A 23,381-nucleotide genomic window follows, 5' to 3' on the forward strand; every position below is an offset into this window, starting at 1 on the left:
ATGCTGTGATAAAAAAATGAAGTATTGGAAAGGAATATCTGGCTGGCTCAGTTAGTAGAGCATGAAGCCTCATGTTGGGCCATGAAGACTACTTAAATACTAAAAATACTAAAAATAAAAAAAAGTATTGGGAAAACTTTTAACTTCTTGAAAATGGTTTTAAGTGAAATTAGTTTATTAAAATTTATTTCAAATTATAGGGGTGCCTAATAAAAAAAGTTATAGGGATGCCTGAGTTAAATAGCTGACTTTTGATTTAGGTCCTGGGATCCAGCCCTGTGTCAGGCTTCATGTTCCATGGGGAGTCAGCTTAAAGATTCTCTCTCCCTCTCCCTCTGTCCCTCCTGTCACTCATGCTCATGCTCTCTCTCTCAAATAAGTAAATAAATCTTTAAAAAAATTATTTCAAATTGTAATAAGGGTATATAATTGAATAATTTCTTTTCATTTCTTATTGGGCTTTTTATTTTCCATAGATCTAGGACAGAATGACTATATTTACTGTAGGATTTTTGTTGGATTATCTGTGTAAATAATAGAAGTATTTTTTGTTGTTGTTGTCATCAAATGTTAGTTAATTAGGCATTATCTGGGATCCCTGGGTGGCGCAGCGGTTTAGCGCCTGCCTTTGGCCCTGGGCACGATCCTGGAGACCCGGGATCGAATCCCACGTCGGGCTCCCGGTGCATGGAGCCTGCTTCTCCCTCTGCCTATGTCTCTGCCTCTCTCTCTCTCTCTCTGTGTGACTATCATAAATAAATAAAAATTAAAAAAAATTAGGCATTATCTGCTATCGAATGTACTTTTGTTTGTGCTTTAGTTGTTGGAGTCAATTGCAATGTTAAGTTCTGAATAATTATAGGAAATTTGAAGATGTAGTGATGATAGAATTGACCCTAGCAGTCTTACATTGTAAGCACTCAATTAGTTTTTCTTGTTTGATGAAAATAAAACTTAGAAAGTGAAGTTATTCTAGTTTCTTTCTTCTTTGTCCTTTTAGTGGAATGTATACTTAGTTTGTAAATATGTGACATATGCCAAGATGTCAAACTTTCACAAAGAAGGAGTAATGAATTTGTGTACTTTAAATGATAGACTTACTATGTCTGTCTCTTGATTAAAGTAATGTGAAAACTGGTGCATGCAGCATACGAGTGATGGCAAAATGGAGCCCTTGGTGTCATTTTTTTCTTAAGCAGTCTGTTCAGTCTATGCCAATATACTTGAAGTGAACTTTATAATTTCTTTCTTCTTCTTTTACTGAAGCTGTAATCTTAAATTTGATGTTTGCAAATTGACTGCCATTAAATAGGCTTTCTGGTAAAGATGAGATGCTGGAAATCTTGGAAAGCCTTAAAAGAATACTTCTTTTGTGTTGACAAGCTGATCTTAAGTCACCCAAGAAATGAACTGAATGATTAAGGCATTCACTTAAAAGAATGTGAATTCTTAAAAGCCCAACTTATAAATTATTTTTGGAATCTTAGGTAAGTCTGCCACCATTATACTAATTGGCATCATTTTGACATTTCTATATTTTAACATGCTAATTATCCTGTTGTATTCTCTATTGCAGAAAACAAAATGTAATATGAAATTATCTAATTAATAAGGAAAAACTGTGAAAGATTTGTTTTTAGCAGGTCATAAATCTTTGTGTTTATAATTAGCACCTACTTCAAGACAAATGGGTATTCTGTGCTTCTTTCCCTTTTTGAGTTATATCAGAAAGCTATCATTAAGGTGTGTAGACTAGTAGTATGGTACATTTATAATTTGGCCATATTCTTCTAGGGCTGTCTGTACTTCACATTTTTTTCTAGTCTAATTCTAGGTTAAAAAAGCACAAACTTTATTTCCTATTTCCTAATCTTCTGATCATTCCTAATGTTTTTCAAAATCATTGGCACATTTTCAGTATTTTCTCTCAGATGAGAAAAATTAAAAGAACTTGCTATTGTTAGATAGTGGAAGGATTAACTTGCAATTTTATTTTTAATACTCTATCTTAACTTATGTGCCTTGCAAATTTTTGCTTTTTAAAATAGACTTCATTATTGCTGATTCATAGTTACTTTAATAATTTACTGGGTACTTTAATAAAACATTTTTTTTTTACATGAGAACAGAGCTTTATTTTTATTTTTGATTAAGATATAATTCACATACCATAAATGTCACTATTTCTTTTTTCTTTTTTTGAGGTTAACAGAAAATAAAGCATTTAGGAAAGTAGTTTGGTGAAAGCAGGATGTAAAATGAGTTTTGAAGGTGGAAGATGTGGGGAATATACATATATGAATTGCAGACTATAGGAAAAGGCAAAAAGATGAAAAATAACACTATACTAAGAGGCATGAAAAGTTTTGACGGTCTAGATTTGGTGAGGCTAACTTAGAAGAAATTAGGTATGCTACAAAAAAAAGAAAGAAATGTGATCTTTTTCACTTCCCTTCTGGACCTCTACTCTAGATTTTGTGTATGTGATATGCATCTATACTGGGTAATGGACTGAAATGATATTTTGTTGTTAAAATTGGACAGACTTCGTACACCCATGTTCATAGCATTATTCACTGTTGTTATTATGAATTCACTATTCATTGTTCCATTATGTGGAAGCTACTCAACATATCTCAGCAGATGAATAGATAAGCAAAACATGGTATATACGTAAAATGGAATGTTAATCAGTGTTAGAAAGGAAAGCAGGAGCTTCCCACTTGGTAAACACATGATTTGGAGAGAGTGATGTGCTTGGAGAGGTCATGAAGTTATCTGTTCTTCCTCATGTATCTTCCTATGTATCTCATCTCTCTGATTGTTTCGGAGTTATATCCATTTAATTTAATTTAATTTAATTTAATTTAATTTAATTTAATTTGTTTTCCAGCACCCATACCTCATCCTTTCCCTGCTTCCCAACACTGAGAGCTAACCAATAATATGAGTTATATTCTTTTATAATAAGCTGGTAATATGGCTGCAGGGATTAGGATGTGGACATCTTCGGAGGACCATCATTCTTCATATCATACCACCATTAGATCCCCTCCACTCAAGGTTTTTGCCACTGTCAACACAGTGCTCATTCTGGACATTGTCTTCCATTGTACATCAGCAAGAATTTCTTCTTGCTATGAATCTAGGAGTGTAATATCCAGGTCATGAGTTTGTGAATGTTTACATTACTTTCCAAGATGTTTGTATCACCTTATGCTCTGTTCATTATATATGAGAGACACCATAGATCCACATCCTTTTTACATAGGACATAAGATGGTATCTCATTATTGTAAAAAAAAAAAAATAAGGAAAGTCTTGCAACATCTTTGCAACATGGATGAACCATGAAGACATAGTTCATCCCAGGTGAAATAAGCCAGTCACAAAAAAGACAAATGTTGTATGATTCCACTTATATGAAGTACTTAGAATAGTCAGAATCATAGAGACAGAAAGTAGAATGGTGGTTGCCAGGAACTGGAGGGAAGGGGAGAATGGGAATATATTGTTTAATAGGTGTACACTTTTAGTTTCACAAGATGAAAAAGGTTGTAGAGATGGATAGTCATGATGGTTGGACAGCTTTATGAATCTATTTAATATCACTGAACTATAGGCTTAATAAAAGATGGTAAATTTTGTTTTATATATTTTACTATAATGACAAAAATTGGAAAAAAAAGTTAAATAGATTTGCCCTGGCAAATATTGCCTGGCAATATTACCACAATATAGGATTTCTTCAATAGTGTCCATGGTATTGACCCAGTGATTCTGTTTGCTCTTTAAAAGAGCAATCATCACTGGAGGAAAATAAAATAGTAATGTTTCATTGGGAGACTTAGTAATTTAGTTTTAAGCCTTCTCTACTTTCCAGTTTGGAAACTTCACTAGTCTACCAGATACTAGGAGTTGGAGCCTAAAATTTTATTTTCATCTCATGTAAAAAACTTATTACATTTAAAATCCTTAATGTTATCATGACCAGTATTACCATTTGGAACATTACCAGCACTGTAAAGCTCTGTATGATGTGATCCTCACCTTCTGTCTACTTCCATAGTCCCAATTCCAACAAGCTTGCTTTGCTAATTCAGTCAACAGTGAGTTTTATTTTCCATCACCATAAATGTCACCATTTCTAACATGTGAATGTTTACATTATTTTCCAAAATGTTTGACAGTGTTTGAGCCATGATGGAGAGGACAGTATTCAGCATGCCATCTTTGGGACTTTGAGCAACCTGGAAAAAAAGGAAGGAACTAGTAGGTCATTGTATACCACCATTCTTTCCTCTAACCATCTGTATTGCCAAACTAAAATAGTGCATGAACACTAAAAGATGTTACTTGTTACTGTTTTTCTGGAGGTTGGTATTATAATAGGTTAGGAGAAGTGGTGAATGAGGAAGCAGTGACAGTAAGGTTTTCATCTTATTCCCTGAGGTCTTTCAGTTAAGGAAAAGAAAACAGAAAGAGCAGCTTGCAGTTTCATTGGCTTTGAGATATCCCTAGCAGTATATAAACCACAGAATTTCTTTTGAAGTGGTAGAGTGAGTGCCTTGAACTGAGTTCTCCAGAAAACAGATTCCTGTGGATTGCTAATTTATTAGAAGTACAAACCCAGATTGAGGAAGGAGACAAGGAGGAAGAGCTAATATGAAATTGTGCTATCAGACAGCTAACTGTCCCTTAATGTGACAGATTGCTTGACTGCCTGGGACTGTGTATGTGGGAGGAAAGGGGAAGAATTTATCTAATTATATCCATCTCCCATTGTCCAAAGCCTCACCTCAGTAGGTAGGAACTCACCTGCATTTCTGAGTTCTGTATGAGTGAGTCCCACCAGAGTCCTAAGGCATCCTGTACTTTGGCATCAGGATGGTCATTTTTTTTTTTTTTTTGGAGGGGGGGAGGTGAAAGGCACATAGTATATAGGCCTGAAGTGAAGTACTTTCAGAGAGCCCCTGTGTGACATTGGTCAGAGCCCATGCAGAGCTGGTGGCTGGAATGAGAGTGAGGCTAAAAGGGTGTAGAGAGGTCATGTGGGACTTTCAATGCATGGGGATGGAGGTGGGGAGCTGAGCTCTTGTGTACCCAGACAGCTATTTCAGTGAATATCTTATTGACTGATGCTAGGACATAATGGCAGGGAATCAAGAAATTGCAGGATTCTTTCCAATTTTGATATCCTGAATTCTTAAGAGAACATAAATTGATCCCTCTAGTCTATTAAACCAGTACATTTCAAAGTTTATTTCTTGGGCAGCCCAGGTGGCTCAGCAGTTTAGCGCCATCGTCAGCCCAGGGCATGATCCTGGAGACCTGGGATCGAGTCCCACGTCGAGCTCCCTGCATGGAGCCTGCTTCTCCCACTGCCTGTATCTCTGCCTCTCTCTCTCTCTCTCTGTCTCTCCGTCTCTCATGAATAAATAAATAAAATCTTTAAAACAAAACAAAACAAAGTTTTATTTCTCAAGAGAGTGCATGCATCAAAGGGATATTTGAGTAATATTTAGAAATTCAGTTTCATAGTTGTCTTTCATAAGATATGCACAGAAAATAAAATGGCTTTATATGTTTTTAGTCATTTTATTCTTTCAATTTGATAATTTTTGATTTTTAAAAATATAACAGTATTATTTGCTGTAGTCATTGTGTTGTATATGTACATAACATATACTTTTTAATTTTAAAATATAAAATTTGATAGTATCAAACTCTATATCTAAAAACTTGGTTTCTTTATGATTGAGGTTTTTGGGGGGACTTGTAATGCTTATCAGTTTTAAGTATAATAATATTGTGGGGATTGGGACTTGAGTATAAGGGCTAAGTTTTAACTGATGTTTGAGATAAAGACGGGTGCATCAGTAAGCCACTTTCTTATTTCAAACAACCGATTGCAAAATTTGATATTTCACGTTGTACACTTGACCAAAGCCTCACAATAAGCAAGAATGTTCTGTCAGATTTGGGCAAGAATAGTAACTAAAATTGAGATAACAGTCTTGGTAATCTGAGTTTAGATGGCTGTGTTTGGATACAATATGGCTTTTTACTTATAAATGTTTATTACAGATTCCATAGCTGGAAAAAAATACACATGTACATGCATATGTACATACACACATATATTTAAGTAAAGCATCTTTTAAAATTCTGTTACTTGCAACCTAACACTGACTTAAAATAAAAGTGGTTGCTTTAGAAATAAATTATGCTTATTTTAAATCTAGTTTTAAAATTTGCTTATGTATTAAAAGTGAAATGTTAAAGGAAACATTATTTCCATTTACTTAGCAAATGCTTATTGGGTATATCCTATAGTTAGTAGTTAGTAAGTATGAAAAATATTTGATTTGTTGGCTGTCAGATCAAATAAGGTTTGTTGCTCATTCTCTTGGAGCTTATAATAGATATACTAGCCAGTGATCAAAGCATAATAAGCATAAGTAAATGCTATAATAGAAGGTAAGCATGCTTCTTTGTGAACTGAGATGGGGACTATAAGTCAAACTGGAAATTTAGAGAAGTCTTCTTGGAGGAATGATTTTTGAGCTAAATTTTAAAAAACAGATGAGCCAGGAGTTGGTGGTAAGGAGTTGAGGATTGAAAGTAAGGAGGAAATTCCAGGCAGAAGGAATATTATCATGTGTTAAAAGCCTACAGAATGCAAATTGTTTGGTATGGCAGTAAGTGAAGAATCTCTGTGGGTTAGTTGCAAGAGTAAGATTGGGCCAAGAAAGATAGGTGATGGTCTTATCATAAATGCCTTTTTGTGCTTTCAGTTTGAGGAACTGATGTGTAACTCAGGCTGTGAGAAACTCTCATGAATTTTAGGTAGGGGAGTGATACTATCAGTTCTGTGTTCTAGGAAGATCATTTTGGCAACATTGTGGAGGAAAGGTAATAGGACCAGATGTGGGGTAGGGCCAGTTGGGATGCTACTATAGTTATCCAGGTGAGATGTTATAAGGCCTGATTTAAGTATATGGCAGTAGAAATGGAGGAGAAGGGACCTAATTGAAAAATATTAAGGAGATTGAAATAATAGGATTTGGTAATTCATTGAATTTGAATGAGAAAAAGGTGTCTACGATGGCTCCTGGAATTCTGGATTGAGTGATTGTGTAGATAAATGTGTCATTTATCAAGATAGAGCAGAGAAGGAAAAGGAATAAATGTAAGGAAAGCAGTAATGAGTTAAGGTTTATTGAATTTGATGTCTAAAGAGAGTTAGGCAACAGGTGATTGGAATATATTGTGTTCAGGAGAGAGGTTTGGGTTAACAGTACAGATTTGGGAGTTAGCAGTGTGTGTGCGTGCATGTGTGCATGTGTGTATATTTGAAGTTGCTAGTTTAGATCACTGATTTTCAACCTGGAGTGATTTTCTTCCCTCAGGAGACATTTGACAATGAATAGAGATTTTTGATTGTTACAGTTGAGGGATCTTGTGGGTAGAGGCCAGAGATGCTGCTAGACATCCTGCAATGCACAAGGCATCCCCTTACAACAAATTATTACCTGGTCCAAAATGTCCGTTAGGTTGTGGTTGAGAAATTCTGACTTAGCTATGATAGCCCAAAAGAGTTATAGAGAGAGTCAAGTGTAAGACTTGAGGATAGAATTTGATAGGATAGAACCTAAAGGGATCAGGGAAAGACTGAGAAGAGCTGACCAGAGAAGTAGAGAGAAGACAAGGAAAATATGAACATTAGAAGCCAAGAGGAAGTTTTAGGAGGAAGTAGCAAATATTTTCAGAGTGGCTAAATAAGTTAATAATTGAAGATTATATTTTAAGTTTAATAGTATGTTACAACCACTATTTTGAAGATATCTCAGTACAACTTGTGCTATACTTCTTGAAGAAATATATTTTATAAAATATATATGACCCTTGGGAAATCAGTCATTTGGGAATCTGTTATTGAACATGTCTATAAAGGTACTGTGCTATGTTCTAGGAAATAAAGACGAGTCAGTTGAAAACTCTGTACTTAAGTTTGCAGTCCAGTGAGGGAGATGGAAAATGTCAGCACACTAAGTACTCTGGGAAGGTATGAACAGAGGACCATGGAAACAGAAGAACTTCTAATCTTTCTGTGATGCAGTCCAGCCAACCCTGGATCTGATAAGGCTTTCAACTATAAAGCACGAAGAAGAGCAGGAGACTTGGTCATATTAAAAAGAGAGAAATTATGTTTACCTTTAAATTTTGTTTTAAATTTTCATATTAAACAAAAAATGAACATTTAAACTATGGGTGATATATTCCATCTGTCATGAACAAAATATATGGGATGTTTTATTTATAAATCACAGGTTAATCTATCATCCTTCTACTACTACTTCTACACCAAAATGGTCTTTTATCTTCAGTACCTGAGGCCTGCCTTGTCTGCTCTATAACCTTCCTCCTTCCTCTCTATTGACTTTTGTTTCTTTGTAATTTCAGATAGAGACTGGAAATGGTAGTAGTGACAAGGGGCTGTGGAGAGTTGAAGGTTGTCTGGACAATCTGTCGGTTTGTCCTGGTATCGGATTGTCCTCTTATATGTCTCTTTTCTCCAAAACAAACAATAACTGTCTACCACCTAATTCCAGGTTTGACCTGAGGTAGAGAGTGGGACTTTTTCTCATAAACTTGAATGTTTTCAGGGTTCCTACTTTAGATACAAATCTTTTTACTCTATTCATCTTCAACTTCTGAGTGTTCCATTATAGCATAATATAGTATAGTAGTTCTCAAACTTTTTTGGCCTCTGGAGACTCTTAAGCTCTTAAAAATATCCCACACTGCTTTTGTTAATGTAGGTTATATTACCAAGTTAGAAATTAAAACTGAGAAATTAAAAACATTTATTAATTCATTAAAAATTACAAACTCACAAACTTGTTAACATAAATAACATTATTATGTATTCTGAAGTAAAAAATTAGCAAGATGAAATGGAATTGTTTTACATTTTTGTAAATCATTTTAATGTCAGGCATAATAGGAGACTGCTAGATTTTCATATCTACTTTGGCATTGCATTCAGTCTGTTGCAATATGTTGTTTTGGCTGTGGTATTTGAGGAAAATATAACCTCACATAGACATGTAGTTGGAGAAAGGAAGGATATTTTAACTAGTTATTTCAAGTAACTATTGGATTCTCTTCTTTGATATTATACCACAATTTTGATAAGTGGTGGCTTCTTAGAGATTAGTTGCAGTATGGAATCTGAGACTGTATCAGCGAACTTTTCATAGTCTGTTATATTCAAATCTTTGGTCTATTTTAGACTTTGAGTTGGATTTTATAACATCATGCATTGTCATTTAGAAAATATTAGTTCACTGATTTATGCTGGTCTTCCAGTTGTTTACATGTTTCATTATATAATATAAACAATCCATTTATTAGTACTATATTATTGTGTATTATCAGACGGTTCTCTAAGTATCAGAAGTTATTAAACTCATGGTGACCAGATAAAGGTTTTTTCAGAAAATCTAATTTTACATGAAAGTTCTAATTTTGTCATAGAAACAAATATTGTCAATTGGATGATGTGAAGTGACAGGCTCATTTCATTTTGTATACTAAATATCCAAATCTGAGCACCCATCATTTTGAAGAAATGATGTTCTATGAAAAAATATATCTTGATTAGCTTACAACTCAGTTACATAAGTGCTTTCCTTTGAGAGCCATTGTAATGTAATACAATATACAGCAGAGGTGCTTTATGTGTACTTCTCATTTGTCACACAGAATGTTTAAAAAGACATGTACTCAAGGGTCAGGATTTGGTAAATACTTGTCGCCACTTCATCGAGACATTCTTCAGTGAAACTGGCATTTATTTTTACTGTTGTATGTGGTGGTGAATATGGTGACTATAAAATAGGGTTTGGTTCCACCACTGCCTTGTTTTTTACTAAGGTGCTGATAGTCTTGCCTACTATTGTTTTTGGACCATCAGTGTGAAAGACAACTCCAGTTAAAAGCCAATCATATCTTAATATTTTTATGAAAATAGTTTTACCCTTTTGGATTATCTGAAAGGTTCTTGGGATCTCCAGAGGACCAGTAACACTTGAAAACTACTGGTTTAATGGAAAGTTCTTCAACCAGAAGTCAGAAGTCTTACTTTCTAGTTTAGTAATTCTTATTATGGCTTTCATGAAATTTTTGGCCTCATTTTTTTCCTTACTTAAAAAAAATGATGTAGAAATGAATGCTTTAAAGTTTATGTCTGAAGTCTGGAAATAATAATTTAGATGTGGCACTTTGTAAACAAGTCCCGTAGAGATTTGAATTAGTTCTTTTCTCTCCATTTATTTTGTTTACTCTACTGGTGTTAAGGTACCTAGAGCTGATAACCTGTTTTTGAAAAACTTCTAAATAATTTTTTAAAAATGTAATGTTTGAATATGATTATCCTCAACACAGACACTGCATTCATGTTGGAATCTGGATTGTAAGATACAAAAGTTGTCCTCAAGCTGCTTGTACCTGATTAATAAAACACTCAGAAATAGCAATATAATGTACTTTAATGTACATTATATACATTTATAATGTACTCAGTCACATAATTGATTTAAATGATATATAGGAGACCAGTGAGAGGGTAAGATTGAGGGCAGGGGAGGTAGAGAATGGCTCCATGATGATGATAGAATTAAATCATATCTTAATGGAAATGGGGAAATGATATGTGCCAATATACAAAGAGAACATGTCATACTTCTTTTTTCCTTTTCAAACTCTATTCATTCCCTTTTCCCTTTAATATTCTCTCTTCCCTTTCTGTGGTTTGGGACATAGTTTTTCATGTACTCCTTTTCTTTGGACTGTTCTGAGGCCTGTCATTTGTGCTTCTGTTAAGACAGTGTGATGTGATGGAAAGATCTTGGGCTTTTTATATATATATATTTTATTTATTCATGAGAGAGAGAGAGAGAGAGAGAGGCAGAGACACAGGCAGAGGGAGAAGCAGGCCCTGTGCAGGGAGCCTGATGTGGGACTCAATCCTGGGACCCCAGGATCATGCCCTGGGCCGAAGGCAGGCGCTAAACTGCTTAGCCACCCAGGGATCCCCAGATCTTGGGCTTTGGTTTAGATTGACTCAACCCCCAATTCCCATGGCACTACTTACTGCTGTATACTCGTGGGCAAATTCCACAACTTTGAAGGCAGTATGAAAAAGAAGTGAGATAATAAATTTAAGGGTTTTTAGTAAATGTTAACTGCTTATCCCTATTATTACAAGTGGTTGATAGTAACACAGGATGCATTAATTGAGTTGATAGTATGGTTTGATGAAATTTATTTCTTAGACTCCGCAAAAGACTTATTACAAGGCAGTCAATAAGATACAGTAGGGATTTAGAATCTGAGAGACTTGCAGTCAGATCCTGACTATAACTTATTACCTTTGTGTACTTTGGGCAAGTTGTGTTAAACTCTCATAGCCTTAGTTTATTTATATAATGAATGGGAATGGTTTTGGGAAGATATTGGTAGGCTCTCCCTAAGTATTTATTTCTTCTTTAATTGAATATGATTTTGTTCAGCCTCAACTGTCATGAATATCTTGACACGCTCTATCCACTTCAAGGTGAGGGGAGGGAACATATCCGGATCTGGAAGGAGACAGTCCTGTAGGGATGTCTTTCTCAGGAGGAGCAGTGAGATTCATTGGAGGGACCCAGCCAGCCCAAGACACCGCACCCCCCCCCGCCCGAGAAAAACCAGGAAATGAAATACCCTGACCTCCCTCTCCTTCCTCTTTCTGCTCTGCTTTTGATGTAATCCATATGGGGATCCCTAATTCTGAGGACAGGGTGAACTGGAAGGACGAATGACAGATAATCAAGAAGGACAGGCTTATAGTAGTTGCCTGGCCTTTTCCTTCAGAAGCAGAGGCGTTTGTTTCAAGACACAAACTCAGGATTTGAAACGAGAGAAAATCCATCTTATAGATTGTCATCTGCTTGCCTTTCTATATGTATATAGTTACTCCTAACTAGTGTTCTGTGTGTGCACTGAAGAATTGATGAAAGCAGGGAGGAAGAAATAATGTTACATTATCTAGATTCCATTAAGTTCATCAGCATATTTATGTTACAGGTAAGGAGGGTAATAAAGTAATAAATTTTGCCCCGAGTGGTAAGCCAGAATCTAGATACTCCGTAACCCACAATGTATTTGTGTGTAAGAAAATTACCAGAGGAAAAGAGAATTACCAGAAGGAAAGAGAAGGAAATATTTTGATGTATATCAAAGTAGTTTATTCAACTCTGAAACATGGTAGTGGTGATTATTTATATGTAACCTATATTTACATGTCAGCTGTATGTTCCATGCCTTCTACTTTTAACTTATTAATAGACATAGATAGATAATTAATTCAGTCTTTCTGTAAGTCATTAAAAGGAACCTTGGTGGAAATGAGGCATTCCTTATTATAAACAGAGACTGAGAACATTTAATTACAGACAAATTAGGAACATGAATTAAAATGGCTGCTGTTCTCTAGCGTAAGATGTATTTGAAACTCTTGGTTTGTGGTATTATAAAATTACGGAATCCACAGAAGTGTGATAGGTGATGATCTGCCTAAACAGTTCCAGTAAGGGAGATTTTGCTGTGTCATGACAGGTCTATTTAATGTTATTATTCTGAATAAAAATCTACGTCATAACTTTGACATACTTTTACTAGTTCTGTTCTTATGAGAACCACCTAATCTATTTTCTTTTGATAACTTGTGAAATATTCGTATACCATGATCACAGCCTTATGTTTTTTTCTCAGCTATGCAATTTCCAGCCTTCAGCTTTTTCTCATATATTAATGCAGTTTCGAGTATGCTGACCATTCTAGTTATTTTTCTGGCCATGGGTCATGTCAGTATGCCTCTTAAATGAAGTTGCCCAAGTTGAATATTATTTCTTGGCATATTCTGAAGTGTTGTAGTGAATACATTTTTAATTACCTAGTACAAAATGGTGAGCAATGCAATAAAGGTGAAAAGGGATAAAATCAGTTCTTTACACTTTACTTTTTTTATGGTATGCTTACTCAACTCCCATAGTTATGGAAGTAAGTAAGGAAACATCTAGGTTCATCAGATTCCCTTAATCTCTTATTTCCCTATTGCTTGTCTGTGATCCCCCCCGCTCCCCCCCATCTAAATTCCTTAGTTCTAAGGAGTAGACAAACTGCATTCACTGTAAGATACTTGAATGTACACATTGACATTTCATTTAGGCTTACTCATTATCAAGAGCCCTCAAAGTTTTGGTAATTTGACCTTTGTGATGTTTATGTTCCTTGTTTGCTATCTAGTTCATGCTGGTCCTTGAAAACGTGGACAGTTTCTTGACCTTACTAAGATATCTGATCACCCTTTGAAAAGATTACCTTCAACCTTTTAGGGCTAATGACTGTATAAGTAGCCAGCCATGGAAGTTAAGTAATAAATAATGGTGGGCATGTAAGATTCTGTTTTATAGTCATAATTTATCTCATACCTAATTGTTGCTTATTTTGTAAAATGATACACTCTTGAAAACAGCAGTAAACTACAAAGTAATTTCTCTGTTGCATCTTTCCTGTCAATAAAAAGAATGTAGCATTGTGGCATTGAGTCAGATGAGAAAGATAAGAGAAAAAGCAAAATCTAATCAGTCAGTAAAGATATTAGTTGAATTTGAGTATAGTGTACAAAATACCACCAGCTTAAAGCAGGCAATTAAATGTTGTGTTAGGAGGCTGCTTAAAAAATTTGAAGGAATGTATAATATATTGAGATGCAGGAAAAGTAATGGGCCTGAAAATTCCTGGTAATGTAAGAAGAAATTTGGCATGCTAGACAGGTAGAGCTCTCCTAGAAGGAGCCCCTAGGTCCTGTGATCCTTTCTTGACTCTCTGATGATCACTATCCCTAAACCATATCTTGGTAAACATGCTACCTTTAGTTATGAAACAAATCTATCATTAATAATTTTGTATTAAGTTTAGGAAGAAGTTTTATAATCATTGTAATAATATATATCTGTGTTTTTAAAGGTGCTTTTGATGTTTAAGAAAATCAAACATACTAGAGAATCTGAGACGTGATTTTAAATGATTTTAAATTTTGAAATGTTTAATTGATACTATATACTAAGCATATAGTAGATGCTCAGTAAGTATGTTGAATGAGTGAAGGGATAGAATTCTAAGCAATTAGTGTTTATTAAAAATAATATTTTATTTTAAAATATTTAAAATAAAATTAATTTTTAAAGAATGGTAATTTATGTTTAGCCTTTGTTAGGGTTACACCTATTTTATAAGGTAATGACTTTTAATCTTAGATGGCACAGAGTGGAGTTTTGAAAGCATTATTTTAGAAGTACTTGAGTGATAGCCAGAATCACAAAACTATCTGACATTGCAGTATTTCATTACGTTTCTGTGCAGTGTCCAGTTTACTGTGGGGTCACAGACATTAGTGACTGTACTTGCTATTATTTCTTTCCTTTGATTTCTTGTATATATATTCTGAACTATGGACTATTTGTTTGAGCCACCAAACCCTTGGTATAACTAAATGGGTAATGTAGTAAGGCTTTTATTGTGTATACAAAATATTTATGGAAGAGAGTTGGCCCCTAAGTATTTGTAAATTTACTTTATGTTTTTTATGTTTTTATCATAATTTATTTATATTCCACAGCTGTGTCTTTTTATTACATTGTTTTTGTTATGTTAGATCAATTTTTTCAGTAGTCTTCTTAAAATAGCTTTTCATTTCTAGGCTTTGTATCTTTTCCTTTCCTCTTAAAACAAGTTGAGTCTATGAAAGTCTTTTAACCATCCTGGTATAAAGTCCACACTGAAGTCAGTGTTTTGTCTTTGTAGTACACCTGGTTATTTTTTTCTATTCTGTTTATGTTCTTAATTGGGACTTTTATATAATGACATTCATCATTTTGTCTTCATTTTTTTTAACGATTTATTTATTTATTTGAGAGAAATAGTGTGCTCATACACATGCCTCCGTGGGGGGCGGGGGGTGGAGAAGCAGAGGGAAAGAATCTTCAAACAGATGCCCTGCTGAGTGTGGAGCCCAGATGCAGATGCAGATGTGTGGCTCAAGCCCTTCACTAGTGAGATCATTACCTGAGCTAAACCAAGAGTCAGCTGCTTATCTGACTGAGCTATCCAGGTGCCCCTTGTCTTCATTTTTTTGTGTTTAGAATTTTTTTTTCTTTGCTTCACAGTATATACACAGTAACAGGTGTTACTCTTAGAAGTGCAGTTTTGTGTTAAGGCCTTGTCATATGGCTAAGATACCTTTTTCTAGTCCCACTATTTCACTCCTGTTTTGCTGACTTGCTGCTAAATGCTCTCTTTTTTTTTTTTTCTTTTTTTCTTTTTTTTTTTTTTTTTTTTTGTCACTGTGTTATGGGCATGCATTTTTAGTATGTTTCAAATCCCTGCTCCGGAACCCTTTTTACTTACAGTTAACTATTGCTGTTTAAAAAGGAATTTGTTGGGACATCTGGGTGGCTCAGCAGTTGAGCATCTGCCTTCCGCACAGGGTGTGATCCCAGAGTACTGGTATGGAGTCCCACATCAGGCTCCCTGCATGGAGCCTGCTTCTCCCTCTGCCTGTGTCTCTGCTTCTCTCTCTCTCTCTGTGTTTCTCATGAGTAAATAAATAAAATCTTCAAAAAATAAAAATAAAAAGGAATTTGAGATTTTTAAGAAGCCAAGAGAGCTAAGAGAAGAAAACCAGTCTTACTTGGAATATAAATTAGATTCTTATCTAATGATGACACTGGAAATGTCACCATATAAACAGAAAAATTGTGGAGATTATAGAAATTTAGTTAAAAGTTATATCAAAATAACCAAAAACAGTCAACTGTAATGCTATAGCTAGTAATCCTAAGAACTTGCAATTGACTTAAAACATAAGTCACATTACTTATGGAATAACTTGGTGTTTTGTGCTCTGAAGCACTGTTAAATCGTTTCGTGGAACTTGTCTAGGTGTCTTCAAGCAGTATAAGGAAAATCTATACTAGCTAACTATCCAACTGTGTGTTATCTTCTGATCTCACATATTTGCATGATCTTAAGCCTCCTGCTTCTTTGGATATGTGTGTGGAAAAAATATGAAACTTAAACATATGTAAATAATATGGAACTTACTGCTATTGTTGCTGCTGGCCGTTTAACTTTGGGCAGCTTAGTTTAGTTTTCTGATCTTAAACTACTTCATATGAAGCATGACATTTGAAGAATCTAGATGTCATATAAAAACAACTTGTTCACAGCTAATAAGTGGCTAATTTCTGATAATAAGTAATATTTTACTGCATTACAAATGCCTAGATGACCAAATATAGGGTGTGCAGGTTTCCTTCAGTATCTATTTACTTTTGACTATTGAGCTATTTAGAAAATTGTTTTGGTTATTATATAACTATAGGCTTTGAACACCAGTTATACTAAGTAAGGGGAATGTGATATTTAGTTGGGGAAGTGGGTTAGAGCCATAAAAAAGATAAATAATCATACAGGATAACATTTGTTAAGTGTTAGATCCTAGAGAAGATCAGAAAAGATCAGAAAAGGAAATGATTATGGAGAGCTGGTTTGGAGGCTGCAGTGGAAGAAAGGGATAAAGCAGGGAGGAGGTTGGGGATAGGCTTCCACTTTTCTTTCCAACTGTAAAATGGAGATAGTACTTGCCTCATAGGATTGTTGTTAGGATTCAGTGAAATACGGTATCTGTAAAGTATCTTCTACAGTGCCTCATGACATAAAATGTAACTCCTATTGTGTTACTCTTCTAGTGAACATAAGTGGTTCATTCTGCCATCTTTAAAACTTTAACTTCCCAGATGCCTGACTACTCCTTTAACTCAGAGATCATGCATCGTTTTCATCTTAAATATCAACTGGTAGCCTGGAACATTGTTCTGAGTCCATTAACTGGTTTCAGCAGGAAAGAATGTGATCAGTTAGTGATTAGTTAGTGATAATTTATGATGCCAAAGCAGGTATAAAGAGTTGGAGACCAGGAAGGGTGGTATGTGGTTTGTGGAAGTAGGAGCATGTAAATCAAGTATTTATCATCTTTACTTAAAGTTCCATTATCACCTAGGTTTTCTTTCATTTCTTCCTGTTACACTCAACAATATAAATCAGCAGATTTTCAGAGGTAGTGTGTCAAGTTTATTATCTATACTTCTAGTTACTCAGTAAGTAATTTGCCGAGTGATTAAGTAAATGAATAAAATTTTAGCCTCATAGTAGACAAGAGTCTAAGTTACCACTTCTGCTCTAAAATATCCCTTATTTAGTCTCCCGTGTGTGTGTGTGTATATTTATTTATTTTTTAAGAGTGAGAGAAGGTGCACACCACAGGGGCAGGAGACAGAGGGGGAGAGAGAATCTTAAGCAGGCTCCACACCCCACATGGGGTTTGATCTCATAACCCTGAGATCATGACCTGAGCTGGAACTAAGAGCCACCCAGGTGCCCCCCTTCCGTTTATAATCTACTGAGCATATTCCATTTAAAAATACTTGTATTTCCTACAAAGCTTAAGCTCTCAAGACTGGTGCACTTGTTTCATGTCCTTTTCCTAATGGAAATCACCCACATGAGAAAAGGAGAATTTTGTTTAAGGAAGGAATGAATTGGAAAAGAAAGGGACAGTTCCTTTTCCTGGGAAAGAGGTTGGATGTTAAGAAAGATATCTGAATGGCTTTCAATTTTGAGATGAATGGATGCCTATGAGGTTCCAAGTTGGTACAAAAAGGTAAAGTATGCTGAAGATAAATGAAAAAAAAATATAAAGGATCTTATTTATTTATTTATTTATTTATTTATTTATTTATTTTAGAGAGTGAGAACAGGGGGAGAGGCAAGGGGGGGAGGAGAGAATCTTCAAGCAGACTCTACACTGAGTGTGAAGCCCAGCACAGGGCTTGATCCCAGGACCCTGAAATCATGACCTGAGCTGAAACCAAGAACCAGTCACTTAACCAACAGCCACGCAGGCACCCCGATAAATGAAATTTTATTTTATTTTATTTTATTTTATTTATTTTTTTCCCAATAAATGAAATTTTAATATTAAAAGTGATAGGTATAAAATCGTAAAAACATTGAAGAATTTTCTTTATGGTCTTTCCTCTCCCTACTCTAATATTCTAGATACCCTTCCTTTCCACTACTAGATACAGTTTTTTAAATTTATTTTTAAAATTAATTAATTAATTAATTTTATTTTTAATTTATTTTATTTTTAATTTTTTTATTGGAGTTCAGTTTGCCAACATATAGCATATCACCCAGTGCTCATCCTGTCAAGTGCCCCCCTCAGTGCCTGTCACCCAGTCACCCCAACCCCCCCCCCCTTTCCACTACCCCTTGTTCGTTTCCCAGAGTTAGGAGTCTCTCATGTTCTGTCTCCCTCACTGGTATTTCCCACTCATTTTGTCTCCTTTCCCCTTTATTCCCTTTCACTAATTTTTATATTCCCCAAATGAGTGAGACCATATAATGTTTGTCCTTTTCCGATTGACTTATTTCACTCAGCATAATACCCTCCAGTTCCATCCAGCGTTGGTGCCCATCGAAAGATGAATGGATAAAGAAGCTGTGGTATGTGTATACAATAGAATATTACTCAGCCACTAGAAACAACAAATACCCACCATTTGCTTTGATGTGGATACAGCTTTATTATTGCAATAATTTATTTATTATTGGCATTTGAATTTTGATACACTCCATTTTCCTGTCTTTACTCAACTTTCTCTAAATCCTTTTCTTCCAGGTAAACAAGTAGGGTATTTTAAACCTTTACTGGGTACTAAGTTGTTGGAACTACTTTGTCAAACCCAGCCACTTGAAGTTCTCCGGAAAGAATAGTAGCAGATTCAGCTTTTTTCTTGCATCTGATATCTCATAAAAAAGGATCTCGGTTTTAGAAAGAAAAGAAGGAATAGGAAAGTAGAGGGTGAGAAAGTGAAATTGTTAACTTTGTACTGGATGTCCTTTCCTACTTTCTGGAGGTTCTTGTACCTTTGAATTTCTTGTCATGAATATGTGCATAAAACCTTGTTTTTATAAAACTACTTTCTTTATCTACTTTATCTTTAAATATTTTTAAAATTCATGAAATGAGGATGTATATTCTTTGTCCTCATTTAAAAAAATTGGATTTAATGCCTTTATTGTATGATTTCAACTTATATATTCCTGAACCTTGGTGTTCAGTATATTTAAAACTCTTCTTTGATTTCTGGAGTCAGGGAACAGAGTAGTAAGTACAGAGATTTTTCCGGCATATTGCTAATACCAGATAAGTGTGAATGTCTACTACTTAGGTGAGGTGTAGAGATTACCTAAAAATAAAAAAATATAAAATATAAAAAATATTAAAAAAAGTAAGAATGTGTTATTCAAAAGACACCAAAGAGTTCAGCAGAAGCTTGTTCAAGATAATAAACATGAATGCCTAGTACATTTGATTAATGTATTTGATATTTATACAATTGGAAAGTAGTTTAGGAACAGATTACTAGGAAATACATAGAAAATGAAGGAAACACATAAATGCACCACAAAGGTCTTCCTACCACCAATTCAGGGAGACAAAGGAAAAATAATCATATTGTATGCTACATTGCTCAGCTGTTAATAACATTTATGTGATGATCTAATAAAAATGTATAATTACATTGAGAGAATGAGTGCATGAAAAGTGTGCCCGTGTTCATGAAAAAGAACTATATCCTATAATATTCTATGAGATTACTAGAAACTGTGAAACTTTGAATAAGGTTCACAGATTAATTAATCATACTATTTCATTAATTTCCTGGTTGTAGTAATTGTACTATGGTTATGGAAGATGGTAACATTAGGGAAAGCTAGGTAAATGGCATATGAGGACTCTGTACTGTTTTTATAACTTTCTGTAAGCCTAAGATTAATTCAAAAAAGAAGTTAAAAAAATCAGTCGAGTTGAGATTTGTTGGCTCTAGGGAGTAAGACATGGGAAAGGTTGAGGATATTGACTTTCGGTAACAATTTTATAGTACAACTTGACTATTTTCTTAAAAATTGTTTTATTTGGGTCACCTGGGTGGCTCAGTGGTTGGGCGCCTACCTTCGGCTCAGGTCATGATCCTGGGATCCAGGATTGAGTCCCACATCAGGCTGCCTGCAAGGAGCCTGCTTCTCCTTCTGCCTATGTCTCTGCGTCTCTTCCTCAGTCTGTGTCTCTCATGAATAAACAAATAAATCTTTTAAAAAATTGTTTTATTTGAGGGGTACCTGGGTACCTGGGTGGCTCAGTGATTGAGTGTATGCCTTTGACTTGGGGGTCCTGGGATTGAACCTGCTTCTCCCTCTGCCTCTGTCTGGCTCTCAGTGTGTGTCTGTCATGAATACATAAAGTCTTTAAAAAAATTGTTTCATTTAAATTCAGTTTAATAATGTGTTATTAGTTTCAGAGGTAGAATTTAGTGCTTCAGTTGAATATATAGTACCCAGTGTGCATTACATCAAGTGTCCACCTTTATGCCCATCACCCAGTTACCCCATCCCCCCCACTTGCCTCTCCTCTAGTAACCCTCAGTTTGTTTCCTACAGTTAAGAGTTTCTTACGGTTTGCCTCCCTCTCTATTTTCATCTTATTTTATTTTTCCTTCCCTTCCGCTATGTTCATCTGTTTTGCTTCTTAAATTCCACATATGAGTGAGGTCCTATGTTGTCTTTCTCTGACTGACTTATTTTGCTTAGCATAATACCTCTAGCTCAATCCATGTCATAGCAAATGGCAAGATTTCATTCTTTTTTATAGCTGAGTGATATTCTGTTATATATGTGTTTTATATATGTGTGTGTGTGTATGTATGTGTGTGTGTGTGTGTGTGTGTGTATACACCACATCTTCTTTATTCATCTGTCAGTGATCATCTGGGCTCTTTCCATATTTTGGCTATTATGGACATTGCTGCTGTAAACATTGGAGTTCCTTTTCCCCTTCAAATCACTATGTTTGTATCCTTTGGATAAATACTTAGTAGTGTAGTTCCTGGGTTGTAGGGTAAGAACTTGACTCTTTAATCTGTATGCATATAAAGTTGAAGAATATAGAAGTAAAAAAGTCCAGAGCACAATGAAGAAAGGTTATTTCTCTGAAATTTTAAGTTGGGAAAGAACTGACATATTAACTATGCCTATATGTCTTATCTACAGTTCTCAATTTCAGTCTCTTTAAGGAGAAACATTTATGGAATCTGACTACATAATCCTGCTAGATTTTTATGATCTGTCCTAATACTAGTCCAAATTGCATGAAATATCTAGAAGGCTTTTATTATACTTTGTTATGGTGGAGAAGTAGAATATAATAGAAGAATGGGAATGTGGTTGCACAGATAGTTTGATAAAATAAACTATATTTTATAGTAATATAAACTTGTTAGTTAATTGTGTAAAGTGTAATTTTTTTTTTACTTAGACATAATCAGTAGATTGTTTTTCCCTTGAGATTAATGCAACTTCTTGCCTCATATTAGAAAGTAGAGTTTAAAATTATCTTTTTATTGTGGTAAAATACCCATAACATAAAATTTACCGTGATAACCATTTTTAAGTATATAAGTCAGTGACATTACATTCATAATGTTGTACAACCATCACCACCATCCATCTCTATAGCTCTTTTTGTCTTGTAAAACTGAAACTTCATATCCTTCAAACAGTAACTCCCCATTGCTCTCATTCTGTGTCCCTGGCAACTGCCATTCTCCTTTTTGTCTGTATGATTTTTACTACTTTAAGTACTTCGTATAAGGAGAATAATACTGTATTTCTCTTTTTGTGACTAGCACTTAGCATAATGTCCTCATTATTCATCCATGTTGTAGCATATGTCAGAATTTCTTTCATTTTTAAGATTGAATAATATTCCATTGTCTATGTTTCATTTTTTGTTGTTTTTGTTGAGTTTTAAGATTTAAATATTCTGGATATGAATTCCTTATAAGATATATGATTTACAGATGTTTTCTCTCATTCTGTGGCATGCTTTTTTACTTACTGTCTTTGATGCACATTTAAAATTTTTCGTGAAGTCCTATTTTTCTAGTACTTTTGTTTCTTGTGCTTTTGATGTCATATCCAAGAAACATTGCTAAGTCCATTGACATGAAGTGTTCTATGTTTTCTTCTAAGAGTTTTATAGTTTTAGTTCTTACATTTAGGTCTTTGATCCATTATGACTTTTTTTGGATCCAAATTTTGACTTAATTTTTCTATATGTAAGGGTCTAACTTCATTCTTTTGCATGTAGACATCCAGTTTTCTCAGCACCAGTTTTTGAAAAGACTGTCCTTACCCCATTGAATGACCTTGGCTTCCCATCAAAAAGTGTTTGACTGTATATGTGATGGTTTTATTTCTAGGTTTTCTGTTCTATTCCATTGGTCTCTTTATCTGTCTTTATGCTGGTATCTCACTGATTTGCTTACTGTAGCATTGTAATAATTTTGAAATCAGGAGATGTGAATCCTCCAACTTTGTTCTTCTTTTCTAGATTGGTTTGCCTGTTTGGAATCCCTTGAGATTCCATATGAATTTTAGGATGGATTTTTTTATTTCTGCAAAAAATGTCATTGGAATTTTGATAGAGTTGCATTGAATCAGTAGATTGCTTTGGGCAGTATTGAGAATATTAAGTCTTCCAGTCAGTGAACATGGTATGTGTTTCCTTTTATTTATGTCTTCTTTGACTTTTTCAGCAATATTTTGAGGTTTTCATTGTACAAGTCTTTGGCCTCCTTTGTTACCTTAATTCCTAAGTGTTTGATTCTTTTTGATGCTCTTATAAATGGGAATGTTTTCATAATTTTCTTTTCAGATTGTTTATTATTAGTTTATAGAAATTCAATGGATTTTTTTGTGTTGCCTTTATATTCTGCTACTTTGCTGAGTTCATTTATTAGCTCTAATAGTTTTTTTGTGGAATCTTTAGGGTTTTCCATAAGATAATATCATCTGTAAACAGAGAAAATTGAATTCTTCCTTTCCAATTTGGATACTATTCATTTCTTTTTCTTATCTAATTGCTCTGGTTCTTTCAGTATTATGTTGAATAGAAGTGGCAGAAGTGGGCATCCTCGTCTTGTTCCTGATCTTAGAGGAAAAACTATCTTTTACCTTTGAGTCTGATGTTTGCTATGAGTCTTTCATATACTGCTTTTATTACATTGAAATACAAAATAGAATTTTTCTATTCTTGGATTTTTTATACTTTACAAATACTTCAAGTAAGGACAAAAGAAATA

The 23,381-nt window shown here is 34.5% G+C and overlaps 1 protein-coding gene across 20 annotated transcripts in view; it reads left to right on the plus strand.

Annotated features, from left to right (window-relative positions):
- The window catches only part of NUBPL (NUBP iron-sulfur cluster assembly factor, mitochondrial), a 230,390-nt gene that overhangs the window by 55,996 nt on the left and 151,013 nt on the right, over positions 1–23,381 (plus strand). The window lies entirely within an intron of this gene.

Source organism: Canis lupus, chromosome 8 (genome assembly GCF_003254725.2).
Source record: "Canis lupus dingo isolate Sandy chromosome 8, ASM325472v2, whole genome shotgun sequence".
Classification (NCBI taxonomy): Eukaryota; Metazoa; Chordata; class Mammalia; order Carnivora; family Canidae; genus Canis; species Canis lupus.